Below are 10252 nucleotides of genomic sequence, written 5' to 3'. Positions count from 1 at the left end.
ATTTTGATAATTATTTTAATGACTTCCTTTGTAACCTTGTGCATTTTATTTTATGCATACAAAAGAATATTTCTGAGGAGATGTTCATGACCTCATCAGGCTGCAACAGGGTTTGTTGGTACAAAAATGTCAGGAACTTGTGCTCTGGAGTCAGGAGTTTCTGATCCTGGCCTTCATTATGGCAGAAAGTGAAGAGGAACTAAAGAGCCTCTTGATGAAAGTGAAAGAGGAGAGTGAAAAAGCTGGCTTAAAACTCAACATTCAAAAAAGGAAGGTCATGGCATCCAGTCCCATCACTTCATAGTAAATAGATGAGGAAACAATAGAAACAGGGACAGACTTTATTTTCTTGGGCTCCAAAATCACTGCAAATGGTGACTGCTGCCATAAAATTAAAAGATGCTTGCTCCTTGGAAGAAAAGCTATGACAAATCTAGATAGCATATTAAAAAGCAGAGACATTACTTTACCAACAAAGGTCCATATAGTCAAAGCTATGGTTTTTCCAGTAGTCATGTATGGATGTGAGAGTTGGACCATAAAGAAGGCTGAGAGCCGAAGAATTGATGCTTTTGAACTGTGGTGTTGGAGAAGACTCTTGAGAGTCCCTTGGACTGCAAGGAGATCAAACCAATCCTAAACAAAATCAATCCTGAATATTCATTAAAAGTACTGATGCTGAAGCTGAAGCTCCAATACTTTGGCCACCTGATGCAAAGATCTGACTCACTAGAAAAAAGACCCTGATGCTGGGAAAGATTGAAAGCAGGAGAAGGGGACAACAGAGGATGAGATGGTTGGATGGCATCACTGACTCAATGGACATGAGTAAGAACAAGCTCCAGGATATGGTGAAGGACAGGGAAGCCTGGTGTGCTGCAGTCCATAGGGCCACAAAGAATTGGACACAACTGAGCAACTAAACAATGAAAACAATGACATATGATGCTTAGAGGGATAAATATGATCAAAGTCTTAGCACACTGACAGCTATACTGTGAGTGTCCTGATACCAAAATGATTCTATCACCCTGATTCATCTCCCCTTCTCTGAGCACAGGGAACTTACCCAGCCCACCTGTACCATGTAGAATTCCACGAGAGAAACAGAACCAACAAGAGATATAAATTAAGGAAATTGTTGCAAGGAACTTGCTTATATAACTGTGGGCAGTTACATAAGTTTTAAATCTGAAATCTTCAAGGCAGGCAATCTGGAAGGGCAGGCTGGAACCCTCTAGCACAAGCTGAGGTTGCTGTCTATCCACAGGTGGAACTTCTCCTCAGAGACGCTTTGGCTCTGTTCTTAAGGTCTTTCAACTGATTGAATGAAGCTCACCCAGAGATGATCTCCTCTATTTAAAATCGACTGATTATAGACATTAATCACATCTTCAAAAAGAAAAAACAAGAACAAACTAACAAAAAAGTCTTCACAGCAACACCTAGATTAGTGTTTGATGGAATAACTGGGGAGTACAGCCAAGCCAAGTTGTTACAGAAGACTGACCACACACCACACAAGGAGAGCACAGGGAGGTGCCAGAGGGTTTCACCTGGAGGGAGCCGGTAAATGTGCACCAGTGCTCCATGAGCCAGCTACATCTCTCCTTCAGAGCCTGACCCAGGCGCTGCCACTCACCTCTCTGTGTGGGACATCTGGGCCCCTCCATGTTCCCACAGAAAAGGCAGTGAGGTCTGAAGAGCTCAATGCAGTATTTATAGGATACAAAGTTGGTGCAGGCCTCACCTGGGACATCAAGGGGAGTAAGTCATCGCTGGAGGGCCCCCTGGAGGGGGACAGATAACTCAGGGACAAGAAGCCCCTCAGAAGATTTGCACAGCAGGTGCAAATCTTCATGCAGAGAGACAAGAGCCTTTTTAGGATGGAGATTAGGGAGGAGTCTTCTGGGTTGGTTTAGCCCACTCAAGACCAGAATCTTGACTCTTAACTGCCAGGCAGACCTTCTCCTCAGTCCCTTAGCTAGGGACTTTATGAAGAAGCTAAGCGTGTTTTAAGCATCACTGCTGAGAATCCTGGACTAGCTCCTCACTGGGCCCATTTCTGCGTCAGGCCCTCTTCAAGGAAGGGAAGCAGGAAACCCTGAGTCTCTTCCTGATTCTCTGTGAACTGCAGCAGATGCTGGTGGGCCACAGCCCCTGCCTCTCTACCTGAGGACAGTGCCTACCGACATTCTGACTGCTGTCTCCATGGTCCCGTGTTCTATGCAAGGGTCACTTCCTGCTTAACATGGGAAGGTGCACAGGCCTGGGACTCTTTCTGCATGGCTGCCCCCTGGTGGCAGAGGGTGGTTATATATCCTTTCTTGCCCAAGTTTGTGTAGGTTAAGCTTCAGCAGCAGTAAGAGGTGCTTCTGTCTGGGGATGACAAGGAAGATTTATGGGAGAAAAGGGGATATCTAATCTGGGCCTCAGAAAACCACAAGCAAAGGCATGGGGGCATTAAGGAGCGGGGCTCTTGAACCCTGCAGCCTGGTAAAAAATAAAGTGGGAATGAGGAGCATGAGAGAGACTGTAGACAGTGCTGGAAGTGGGAACCAGCTTTTGCCAAATCCTGGGTCAATCCGGGCCCTCATTAACATGGAAACTGGAGAGTCAGGTCCTTTAAAGGTAGTGAAAACCTTTGTTCTAAAGAATCCCTCTGGATCCTTGTTTGTATGACTCATAAAGTGGCCTCGGGCAGGAAGAAACCCAGCTCACCAATAACAGAAGGGCTCCTGGGACCACAGGGGAACTGGGCAGGAAAGCATGAGCCACATCAAGCACAGGTCTATTCCCAGTAATGAGACCTCCACCCCAGGAACATTACCACCCAGAGGGTAATTAGAGGGTTTAAACTCCACACCTTTCTGCAAAATCGTAACAGAGTTTAAACGTGCAAAGGGGAGCAGGTAAGGAGGGTAAAACGTATGTACACAGCCCTTTGGGGACATCAGTCATGTCACCTATTTTCTCATGTAATCCTTGTAACAATTCCTCCTGAAATATACTATCAGCCCCATTTTACAGCTGGGGAACCTAAAGCTCAGGAGTTAAGCTATTTCCTCAAGATCACACTGCAGTTAAGTAGCCCAAGTGGTATTTGAACCCAGCCTTCACATCATTTTGCTGCCTTCCACCAGGGTTTGGACATTCAGAAGCAAGTTTGTAATCACCATCACAGTCTGTCCTCATAAGCCCCCTGGAAGATGTGGAGCCTTGTCATCAAGACTGTGATCGTAGGTATTGTGATCCCCATTTGACAAGTAAGACTGGGGCCTGGAAAAGAGTCAGATGCCAGCACAGCTATCACCAGCTGGAAGAGACCCTGTGAGACTCAGTTTCATCATCTGGACACTGGGACTGACAGCACTGGAGCAGACACCCTGAGCCCACGCCGTCTCAGCACACACAAGCCACCCTCTAAACCACCAACACATGCATTTCTGAGCCCAAGGTGCAGAATGAGCTGACCAGGGGCCAGAAATCTGCACTCTGATTCTTTGCCCAGGAGGCAGGATGAACTCTGCCTCTAGACTCACTGAAGCAGCCTATCCAGTGGTCGGTGGGAGTCGTATGTAAGCACTCCTTTGATGGGGGCAACTCCAAGATGCCTGTTGCTTGCTTCTCCCACCCCCATCCTGCCTCCTGCAGCCCTTCTGGTGTCTCCTGGCCTCACCTCCCCAAAATGAACCCCTGTTCATTCATTTCTGTCTCTGGCTCTGCTTCCTGGCAGTGGAGGGGAACTACATGAGCTCATGCATGTACATCCATAGCTTGCTGTTTTGTGGGTGGTTGTGAGTGTGTGTGTGTGTGTGTGTGTGTGTGTGTGCGCGCGCGTGCTAAGTTGCTTCAGTCTTGTCTGACTCTGTTGCAACCCCACAGACTGTAGCCTGCCTGGCTCCTCTGTCCATGGGATTTTCCAGGCAAGAATACTGGAGTGGGTTGTCATGCCCTTCTCCAGGGGATCCTCCTGACCCAGGGATTGAACCCTTTTATATTTATAATACTTCTGGGTTGGGAATTTGCACCTCCTCTGTTCTCTGATCCCCCAAGAGTGTTACAGGTCCCTAGCTTCCACCTGGGGCTCTTTGAGCCCCCAGAACACCTCAGGCTCTCAGCTTCTCTTCTTCTGATGGACAGAAGTGGAACTCCGCAACCTCACCCAGCTGCCTAGACTGTCATTTGGCCCCTGTGCCAAGGTGGGGTTGAGGACTGGAGAAATCTCTGACCCTGGCTTCTTTCTGGTTGGGACTCTATTTGCCTCTCAACCCCGTGCCCCTGCCCTCTGACACCTGGAAAAAACCAGAGATGAGTCCTTCCAAGGCCCCATATCCCTCTTTCCACAGTCTAAAAGCCAGACAGGCTGATGATGCTGGCCACACGGCTGCCTTCCTTCCCTGAACTGCCTGCTTCCCTTTAACATCCCTACTTCCACCCCGGACCTCCAATCACTACCCCACCCCCAGGGAATATCCACAGTCTTGGGTTCCTGCCTCTGCCCTTCCAAGAAAAGATAAGCTTTCACAAATAAATTTGCAATTTCTTAAAGAGGCTGGAGACAGCAGGGTGTGGGCCACAAATGTAGGCTTTCAGGCATTGGCAGCAGGACAAACAGAGTGTCATTCAAAGGCAGAAGGGATAGTTTTCTGCCCAAGGTCAGGCCTCTTTGGGGTGGGCAGGTCTGACTCACAGTGGGAAGGCCACACCTGTGCTCTCAAAGGGGCCCAGACCACCCCTCTCCTCCATCCTTTACTCCAAGATTCAAATTCAGGCTAGTCTGACCCCCCCAAAAAAACTGGACTTTCATAAGAGTTAGGCCTCAAAATAGGAATAGGGGCAGGATGAAGAAAAAAAGCAGGCTTCTCTGCCTGTCCCCCTCCCTACTTTAGCCCTGGGGATGAGGGAGAAGCCACAGAGGCAGGGACCTCTCTCTGACTCTCCTGGCTCTTGCTCCATGAACTGGGCTGGAACCTGTCCACTGGGCCCATCAGGGCTCCCCATGCATCCTTCCCTGGCCAGGAGGCCCCTGGCAGCTCTGGTCAGAGAGCCCAGCTGGCCACAGCCAGCCCCCTGCCCACCCTGGGCCCTGCTCAGAGGACAAGCCTGAACTGATTCTGTCAGGAAAGGTTAGACTTGTCTCCCAGGCTGGCTGGATTCGGGGGGACGAGACAAATGCGTTCAGACAGCCCAGATCCAGAGCGCTATCTGTCAAACATGCTGGCCACCTCTCCGGCAGTGCTCTCCCTGGAAAGATCATGCAGGCTCCATCCATCCTGTCTTGAGAAGGCTGGCATCCTGGCCTGAGGCTTAAGAAAGGAGATGGAGGAAGCAGGTGCCTGCAAGCGGAGGGCCCTTGGGGGAGAGGTGCTACATCCAGACCCTTGTGGAGAAGCCCAGACAGCACCTTCTGCCCTAGGTGGAGACTGATCAGGCACCTGATTCTGAGATGATTACAGCACAAGCCACAGCCTGGCTTTGGGAGGAGGGCTGAGGACTATGAGAACACACACACCCTGTGCTGTGAGGGCTCTCGCTTGCTTCCTGCAGAGGCTCCCAACCTCCACACTTCCTGCACAGACTAGCTGGTATGGCAGTGGATAGCAGGCACACTAGGTGGAGTAAGCAGGAGTGAAACCCACAAGCCTCTGAGCCCCTCCCCAGGGTGAGCTTGCAGAGGCCATTCCACAAAGCTGAGCCCCTCACCAGCTCTCAGCCTGTCAGCTTCCCTGTGAGTGGTCATTTCTTCACCGCAGTCTTCCCCCACCTTCCCCGGATAAATGCAAGAACCAGAAACTTCACTAAGGTGATGAAATCCTACTAGAAGAATTCCCATGAATTGAGCCATCTTGGGGGTTAGACAAAACGTCTAACCATCACCTATGCATCAGGCAAAGCAGATTTCTTATTAGTTTAGCTGACTAGTCATTGTTCAGTCACCCAGTTGTGTCTGACTCTGCGACCCCATGGGCTGCAGCACACCAGGCTTCCCTGTCCAACAACAACTCCCAGAACTTGCTCAAACTCATGTCCACTGAGTTGGTGATGCCATCCAACCATCTTGTCCTCTGCCATCCACTTCTCCTCCTGCCTTCAATCTTTCCCAGCATCAGGGTCTCTTCCAGTGAGTCAGTTCTTTGCATCAGGTGGCCAAAGGGTTGGAGCTTCAGCTTCAGCATCAGTCCTTCCAATGTATATTCAGGATTGATTTCCTTTAGGATTGACTGGTTGGCTCTCCTTACAGTCCAAGGGACTCTCAAGAGTGTTCTCCAACACCACAGCTCAAAAGCATCAATTCTTTGAGCTCCGCCTTCTTTATGGTCCAACTCTCACATCCATCCACTGGATAAACCATAGCTTTGACTAGATGGACCTTTGTTGGCAAAGTAATGTCTTTCCTTTTTAATATGCTGTCTAGGTTGGTCATAGCTTTGCTTCCAAAGAGCAAGTGTCTTTTAATTTCATGGCTACAGTCACCATCTGCAGTGATTTTGGAGCCCAAGAAGATAAAGTCTGTCACTGTTTCCATTGTTTCCCCATCTATTTACCATGACTAGAAGCTACAAAAATGAACGTGGTAACCACAGGGTCTGAATAACAGATGGATCCTTTTGAACTGAATGTTTCTGCCCCCCTCCCACCCAAAATTCATGTGTTCAAACTCTACCCCACAATGTGATGGTGTGAGGATGTGGGGCCTTGGGAAAGTGGTTGGGATGAGATAAGGTCACGAGGGTGGAGCCTTAGTGCCCTTATAAGAGTCATGGGAGAGCTTGCTTCCTGTCTCCACTCTGCCGTGTGAGGATACAAGAAGTTAGCCATATGCAACCCAGAAGAACTTTCACCAAACATTGGATACACCAGTTCCATGATCTTGGACTTTCCAGCCTCTAGAAATGTAAAAAATACCTTCTGTTGTTTATAACCACTCAGTTAATGGTATTTTGTTATTGCAGCCCAAGCTAAGGTAACAGATTAGAGAGTGAATATTATTATTAGAATCACTCCTATCCATGATTCCTGGCCTGGTCTGGCCTCTGATTAGATATGTGACTTTGGGCAGGTGCCAGAGCCTATCTGAGACTCATCAATATTCTATTTATCCCCATTGCCCATAAGATGATTTGAGAGCAGCTGTAGCCAACTTTCCTAACACCGCTCTTTTAATGGCCACCTGCTCTGTGCCTGACACTTTTCTGCATTCTTGGAATACAGTGAACAAAGCAAGCAACAATTCCTACCCTCAGAGGGTTCATATTGGGGTGGGAGGGTGTGCCCCAAACTACCCCTTCCTCTTTATAAGTCATTCACAAAGACCAAAACTCCTCCAAACTTACTGAAGGCCACCTCTTAGTGTGACAAGCCTCCATGTCCTGCATGGAGTAGGCCTGCCCTCTGCTGACTCATGAAAGAGCCAGAGCAACAGGAAGGGGCACAAGATGGGTGCAGATGGCTGGCCCACCACCAGGTCAGTGGCAGGGCACACCAGTTAGACCACTTAATTCAGTGTTCAGGGCCCACACCTGCCCATCAGCCTGTAGGTACTAGAGAGCCTTGGGGCTTTCTTTGAGTTCTTTTGAAAAGTGCTTTCTTCAGATATACAATCTCCAAAGTTGACCCTGCCAGGGACTCTGAGCCAGGAAAGATTTTACTTCTATTGTTTCCCTTGATGATCACTTTGATATCAGCAGCCCCCCACCATGAGGCCTTAGTGCTGCTTCCCCCGTGAAAACTGGCCAAAGAGTACACTCAGGTCCTTCTCCTAAACCCTGCTCCCATAACACAGGACAGTTATGCTAGGAGCTTCCAGCAAGAACTGGGAAAGAACTGGAAGACAATAAAGGGAGGTTAAGGAGCCCAGAGCCCTGATGGTCCTGCTACAGAAACATGGCTCTCTTCCTGCTAACTTCTTTTTTTTTTTTAACAGTTACTACAAAATATTAGCTATATTCCCAATGTTGTACATTATATCCTTGTAGCCTATCTTACACCCAACAGATTATATCTCTTAATTCCTCATCCCTATATCACCACCCCACTACCCGCTAGTAACCACTAATTTGTTCTTTGTATCTGTGAGTCTGCTTCTTTTTTGTTACATTCACCAATTTATATTTTTTTTAGATTCCACATGTAAGTGATACCATATAGCTTTTGTCTTTATCTGTCTGACATTTCACTTAGCATGCTATGTTATGCTATGCTAAGTCACTTCAGTCGAGTCTGACTCCGTGCAACCCCGTAGACGGCAGCCCACCAAGCTCCCCTGTCCCTGGGATTCTCCAGGCAAGAACACTGAAGTGGGTTGCCATTTCCTTCTCCAATGCATGAAAGTGAAAAGTGAAAGGGAAGTCGCTCAGTCGTGTCCGACTCTTAGCGACCCCATGGATTGCAGCCTAACAGGCTCCTCTGTCCATGGGATTTTCCAAGCAAGAGTACTGGAGTGGAGTGCCATTGCCTTCTCCATCACTTAGCATAATGCCCTTCAAATCCATCCATGTTGCTGCAAATGGCAATATTTCGTTCTTTTTTATGGCTGAGTAATATTCCATTGTATACGTGTACCACATTTTCTTTATCATCTCTTGATGGACACTTAGGTTGACTTCCATATCTTTCCTGCCAACTTCTTGGCCATTGCCATGGCCCTGCCTCCTGGGAAATGGCTGAGCCACCACACCAAGACTATCAGACTCTCCTCAAGTCCAGATTCAAGATAAGAAAGCCAGCCCCTCTCTCACTCTGCCTAATCAAGCCCAACTTCACATATATGGCTCACTGGTGGGGACCCTGTGGGAGTAACTCCCTTACAGAAGCCCCAGCCTCTAGGAACAGGTTGATGGCCTCCCTGCTGGACCACAGCAGGGATACAGCAGCTTAGTGCAACACAACAACCCCACACCCGATCAGGAGGAACCCACGCAGCAGCCGCAGGAGCCAGGGCTGTGGGGGTGTGGCAAGGGGACTGTCTCCCTGCAGTGGAGGAGGGGCAGCAGAGAAGGTGAGCAAGATTAATCAAATGGTTCAAAGTCAGCCACAGACTGGAATAGAAGACTGGCCCAAAATGCTCCACTGAGTCCCCCACCTACATTGCCCAGAGAGTTCTGCTCTCCCTAAGCCCCCAAAGGGTGCTTTAATAGCTGTTTCCCTATGAAGCCAAATGTGTATGCAGTGTTTCCTAATAAAATGCAAAGGCTGTCTGAGGCACTCCAGCCCCTCTTTTGGCTCTGAGGTGTAATTAATACATAAATTAAGCTCCTACAGCCTTACAAATGCCCAGGAAAAAAAAAAAAGAAAAATATAATTAGCTTGCCTGTATGACTCAATCTGTCAGCTCTGAGCTAACGCCACATAACAGATCCTGAGGGCTTCGATCCAGTGCTGCTCTTGCCCTGCTCTGGGGAGGTGGGGTTTTTATGGTACCTGTAGGGAGCCAGGGGCTCTGGGCATGGGCATCCCAGCCAGCAGAGGGCTATGAGTGCAGGCACTGCAGGCTGGGGGCCAGGGCAACCAGGTAGCATCCAGGGACCTGCAGAGGTGGCCCCAGGAGATGGCGAGTGGTGGAGAAGGCAGCCCCAGGGACCAGTCTATGCATTGTCCAACTGTGTCCTTCTCTGGGCAGAACTTGCAGCAGGGGTGAGGGGAACAGAGAATTCTACTGAATCTAAGATTCATCTGTCTCTTCTACTCTGTCATCTCTGTCCCATACCATCTACAAGAGAAAGACTGGAAAGGGAAACAGAAGCTGGAGAGGAGAAAGGAGCCATGACTGTAATAGAGTTGATAACCACACACATGATTGTGTGGCATCGAGGGCTTTCTCATAAAGGGTGTCACTGGATAGTCAGCACTCTGGGAAAAGGACAAACAAATAGGTTTTTTTCCTTCCACACATTATTTATATTACAAAATCAATATGTGTTTGTTTAAAAAGTATTTCAATAAGAGGATGAAGTAAAAAGTACCCCTAAACATTTCTCCCCCGACTCTCAATCCCCGGGGGATTATATCATTAATAATTTATCCTGTTATTGTGTATTCTTTCTCAGTGCATTAATATTTGGAGCAATAATTACTAAAAGGGAGATGTTGCCTTGCATGTGGTTTGGCAACTTATGGGCTATTCACAGCTGTGCTTGTGCTCAGTCGCTGAGTCGTGTCTGACTCTTTGCAGCCCCATGGACTGCAGACTGCCAGGCTTCTCTGCCCATGGAATTTTCTGGACACAAATACTGGAGTGGGTTGCCATTTC

Source organism: Bos grunniens, chromosome 2 (assembly GCF_055505025.1).
Source record: "Bos grunniens cultivar Pamir isolate PY7600 chromosome 2, Bosgru_T2T1.0, whole genome shotgun sequence".
NCBI classification, from domain to species: domain Eukaryota; kingdom Metazoa; phylum Chordata; class Mammalia; order Artiodactyla; family Bovidae; genus Bos; species Bos grunniens.
Note: the sequence above shows the minus strand (reverse complement) of the source record.